Below are 6,201 nucleotides of genomic sequence, written 5' to 3' on the forward strand. Positions count from 1 at the left end.
GGGGTACCTATCTCCAACTCATGCATCTACAATACAAGCCAGGAAACATCACAGAAAGATGGAGACTGGAAGAACCAGAAGACTAGGGAGTCTACTGCAAGATTACATCTTCAATAATGGGCAGCTACCTACATAAAATGTTCAAAAATATGGCTGTTGAAACATGCCCTGAACAATTCCAACACCAGTTGACATCATAATATGGATGAGGGGATTTTTTCTGGGCCCCACCTGTAGATTAAGAATTATGAGAAATTAGTGACTACTGAGAGAGGAAGAATTAGTCTTCTTCGAGGAGAATATCCCTTGGCATAGTTATCTAACACCAAGTTGTCAGCCCTAAAAGCATATAATACAAGCACCACTAAACAGACCCAGTACAATATAAATATGTTATGATATTAAGAAGGGGAATGGTATGAGAGAGGCTATAGAAAATGATGTAATTATATTTTAATTAAATTTAAATTTAATTAAATTTAAAATTTAAAATATCACAAGCAGAAAGAAGTAACAATTGTTATTGTATAAAATGAAAATTTCTTTTTTTTTATTTTACAATACTATTCAGTTCTACATAATAGCCACAGATTCCCTTGTTCTCTCCCTTCCTGCTCCCCTCCCCTTCCCCCTAGCCCACCCCCCATTTTCACCTCCTCCAGATCAAGGTCTCCCCCAAGGACTGAGATCAACCTGATAGACTCAGTCCAGGCAGGTCCAGTCCCCTCCTCCCAGATTGAGCCAAGCATCCCTGCATAAGTCCCAGGTTTCAAACAGCTAACTCATGCAACGAGTCCAGGACCTGGTACCACTGCCTAGAACTACAGTAATAAAAACAGCTTGGTATTGGCATAAAAACCGACATGTGGACCAATGGAATTGAATTGAAGACCCTGACATTAACCCACACACCTATGAACATATAATTTTTGACAAAGAAGCCAAAAGGGTACAATGGAAAAAAGAAAGCATCTTCAACAAATGGTGCTGGCATAACTGGATATCAACGTGTAGAAGGCTGCAAATAGATCCATATCTGTCACCGTGCACAAAACTTAAGTCCAAGTGGATCAAGGACCTCAACATAAATCCAGCTACTCTGAACCTGCTAGAAGAGAAAGTAGGAAGTAGTCTTGAACGCATTGGTATAGGAGATCACTTCCTAAATATAACACCAGTAGCGCAGACACTGAGACAAACAATCAATCAATGGGACCTCTTGAAACTGAGAAGCTTTTGTAGAGCTAAGGATACGATCAACAAGGCAAAGCAACAGCCTACAGAATGGGAAAAGATCTTCACCAACCCCACATCTGACAGAAGACTGATATCCAGAATATATAAGGAACTCAAGAAATTAGACATCAAAATGACCAACAGTCCAATTGAGAAATGGGCTATAGAACTAAACAGAGAATTCTCAACAGAGGAAACTCAAATGGCTGAAAGACATTTAAGGAATTGCTCAACATCCCTAATCATCAGGGAAATGCAAATCAAAACAATTCTGAGATACCACCTTATGCCTGTCAGAATGGCTAAGATCAAAAACACTGAAGACACTTTATGCTGGAGAGGATGTGGAACTAGGGGAACTCTCCTCCACTGCTGGTGGGAATGCAAGCTTGTACAACCACTTTGGAAATCAATATGGCGCTTTCTTAGAAAATTGGGAATCAATCTCCCCCAAGATCCAGCTATACCACTGCTGGGCAAAATGAAAATTTCTATACAGTAAAAAATTCAACAGATTAAAGCAACAACCTAAAATTCTTTTTTTAAAAAAGATTTATTTATTTATTATGTATACAGTATTCTGCCTGCACATATGACTATAGACCAGAAGAGGGCACCAGATCTCATTCTTGATGGTTGTGAGCCACCATGTGGTTGCTGGGAATTTAACTCAGGACCTCCGGAAGAACAGCCAGTGCTCTTAACCTCTGAGCCATCTCTCCAGCCCTCCTAAAATTCTTTGAATGAAGGAAATAATATCAAACATATAAGGAAAACATAAAACTTAACAAAAAACTCTAGGAAAATAAACGGATAGCAATTATGTGAAAAGATGCCATCAGGGAAATGCAAATCAAAATAATAAGAGGCAATATCATCCCAGGTAACATAGCTACTATTAAAAACAACACATTCTTGTAAAAATCTGAATAATTTTTATGGATGTTGATAGAATGTAAACTAGTATTGTATCTATGGAGTGTCCTAGTTACTTTTTATTGCAGTGATAAGTAACCCTGACCAAAATAAACTTGGGGAGGAAAAGATTTATTTGTCTTACAGGTTATAGCCCATCATCAGGGAAGCTAAGAGAAGAACTGAAGGGAGAGACCTGGAGGCAGGAATCAAATCAGATACCAAGGAAGAATACTACTTATTGGTTTACTCTCTATGATTTGCTCAGTTTGCTTTTTTGTTATATGACCCAGGACCATCTTTCCACAAGTGGCATCACTCACAGTGGGCTGCGCTATCCCATATCACAGTAAACATCTCAAACAAATGAAATCAGCACACCAGTGACATCTTTGATGCTCAGATCTGCTGCAGGATGATACATTATAGCTAAATATGCAGTCTCAAACAGCAGATGAAGGATAAAGCAATGTGTTATATACATACAGACAGGTACTACTCACTGTTAAATAAGAATGGTGTCCTGTCATTTGTAACAAAATGAATAGAAGTAGGGATATATTTAGTAACATAAGTCATATACAAACAGACAAGCAATTACTACATATGAAAAGCTAAAAGAAAAGTTGTTCTAAATGTAGTATAGTACTTATAAGAGATTAGGAATAATAGTATGCCGATGTGGAGAAACGAAGACTGAATATGATTAGTGAATGCTATATGCACATGTGGAACTATCACAAAGTCCTTAATATCAACCTAAAAGTAAAAGTGATGACTTGGAATTTGGAGGAGTGGGGGACATGGGGATACAGAATGGTCAACTGTGCTCAAAATATGTTCTAAGTATGTGTATAAATATCATACTGAATTCCATTAACATGTACAGTTATATTTATTAAAATATGTGAAATAAAAAGCCCAAACACAGTGGTAAGTGGCTGTAGCCACTTAGATAATTTCCGACTTTGCATACTCTCTTCAACTAGAATTTTGCATATATTCACATCCAATATGTCCAGCTTCTTTTATACTGTTTTGAAACCATTAGAGTGGTATTTGGTACTTGATGCATGGGGGACTGAGGTACAAACTGCTTGAGATCATGAGTTTGAGATGAAATAACTAGAACACCAGTATGAAAATAAATAAATACATAGATAGATAAATAAATAAACAAAACTCATAAAGGAATATGACTTCAAATAACTTACAAGGTTGGGACTATTATTAGGTGGTCTAGCATATTCAATGGCTTGGGCTTGGAACCAGGACTACAGGAAACAAAACCAGAAAAAACAAAGCCAGCAAGTTGCAGGAGAAACTGATAATAATATTTACAAATAAGGCCCCCTAGAAGGTACATGATCTGGAACTTGCTAAATCCCAAACCAAATAATACCTTAGTTCTGTAGACTGAATTAGACATAGCCCATTCAGTGATGGTGAGGGTGGGTTGGACAATGTTCAGAAGCTCATCATTTTGGTGATTTTCTTTGGTTACCTTTTCTGATCATCTTTATTTAGGTCTATAAATTCCAATTTCTACACTTTTTTAAAATGTATGCAACTATTTAAAATTATTATTAATTTAATTTAAATTTACATATCAGCCACAGATTCCCCTGTCCTCCCTCTTCCCTACTCCCCCGCCCTTCCCCCAATCCACCCCCCATTCCCAACTCCTCCAGGGCAAGCACTCCCCTGGGCATTCAGCTCAGCCTGGTAGATTCAGTGGAGGCAGGTCTAGTCCCCTCCTCCCTTCAGCCAGGCTGAGCAAAGCGTCCCTGCATAGGCCCCAGGCTCCAAACAGCCAGCTCATGCACTAAGAACAGGTCCTGGTCCCACTGCCTGGGGGCCTCCCAAATAGTTCAAGCTAATCAACTGTCTCACTTATCCAGAGAGCCTGATCCAGTTCGGGGCTCCGCAGCTATTGGTTTATAGTTCATGTTAATTCTACATAGTCTCATTTCCATTATGCCCAGAAGATTTCTTCGTGCTTTGAAACAATGACAGAGGTGTTTCACCCATGTTTACACACTTGATAAATGCCATTTTATATTTTATTTAATTAAATATTCTTGTAAATAAATGATTAGGTACATTGCATCATAGCACAACACTGTATGACATGTTTTACTATATGTAATTAAAGAGGAAATTAAAAAGTCTTTGACACACTTCAGGATGAACTAAAGTAGATGTAGTCACAGACAATGAAACTCTAATTTTAGAGGATTTGTGAATTTCACACAAGTGAGATACTCTAGAGGACAGTGTAGCCTATGGTTGTTATCTTATAGTAGAGAGAGAATTCGTCATTTAGAAGTCATTTTTCTTTGGCATATACTAGTGAGTCCTTGATGTTATACTTTGCATTGGTAGAACACTTCCCATTGTAAGCAAAACACTCTAGTGGATTTGACATTTAGTTAGATTTGGGGATGCATTTCACCAGAGGTCAGTATTCATGTAGCAAAATAATGCATACTGGGGCAAATGTAATTTGCTAAAGTTTCACCTTCTAGAAAGTTTTCTTTGTATGTGGAGTAGAATGAAGAAGTAGAGAAATATATTTTTGTGTACCTTAAAGTCATTTTTATAGTGAGCTCATGGCTATTTTTTATTGTTAATTTTCACCTTGAAAGTTACAGAAGTTGTTGTACAGCTGGAAGGGGAAGCAGCCGGAGGGGGAAGTAGAAAAAAATAAGTTCAGGACCATCTTGAAACTTCTGGCCTAACTATGGTTGAATTGAGACAGAGATAAAGAATTTAAGCTCTGCATTGATAAAGAAGCCACTCTGTTAATACCCTGGGACTCCATAGTGGGAGTCTTTAGCATGTTAGGGAAACTCTGGCAAGGACATTGGTTAGTTAAAGAAGCTGCATTGGCAGGTGAAATAGGTTATCTCTTTAAGTGGATTGAGAAGGCAGTGGCTGGGGAAATTTGGAGCAGCCCTAAGAGCGAGCTTGGGTTGCAAGCACAGGAACATTCCATGTAGGAAGAACAAGTGAAAAGTCCCTTGTGGGTTTCCAGTAATGACTTGAGAGGATTCTCTTTTCTCGAGAAGCTTGAGATGCATCAATCATGGGATGCCATTCAAGGTTTTATCATAAGGGAACAGAACTCCATCACTGTTGACAGACTGGAGAGACCTAAGAATTTGAGCTGCTTAAGACTTGAAATTTATAGCAGGTAAGGGACTGAGATGAGCCAGCAGGGTCATTTTCTTTATGCATGTTATCAACAAATAACCTTTTTAAGTAGAGATAATCCCCGCATGTCTAAAGCAAACTGTGAAGAGTTCAATTATTTTCAAATTTCTTTTTGTTGAAGGCATTTACATTCTGATGGGAACCGGGCTGATATCAATAGCAATGGAACAGCTGGTTAAAGAGAAATCTAGTATGATATTTAGAATCTTTGATAGTGAAACCATACTCAATATACCCTATTGGCACGAAGCATGCATGCAGAGACATCCAAAAGAGAAGAAAATGGCCGGCAGAGCTGGCTGCAATTGGGATTTTCGCTTTGAGAGTACATTGCCTTCATATATATGTATGCATGGTATATAATAATACTATTTTATTTATTACAGGATTGCAGATATTGGTAAAAATTTGTGCCAATGAACAAGGACATTGAAAATAAAGCAATAGCTTAACATGCATGAACACATGACTTGAGATTTTATTATCAAAGGAAATACAATACAGTAAGAAAAATACTTAGAGAACTAGTGGTTATTTAACTAAGTTCCCAAAGTAATAGCAAGTGTTGCTGCTCCTCAATAATTCAACACATTTCACTGCTATAAATATTGCATTGGTCACTTTAAGTGTTTTGAAGATGTAATATTTTGTGGCAGTGAATACATTGTACAATGCTGTTTTCCTTTTGCACATTAGTTTATTTGGAGTTACAGTTTACCACCACTATTCTAATACCTTATATTTTTTTGTCATTTAACTTTTACATCAATAAAATATGCTTTTGAACACAAAATTTTAAAAATCATACTTCATAAGACATATTTTCCTTGACCT

Source organism: Peromyscus leucopus, chromosome 14 (genome assembly GCF_004664715.2).
Source record: "Peromyscus leucopus breed LL Stock chromosome 14, UCI_PerLeu_2.1, whole genome shotgun sequence".
Lineage (NCBI taxonomy): Eukaryota > Metazoa > Chordata > Mammalia > Rodentia > Cricetidae > Peromyscus > Peromyscus leucopus.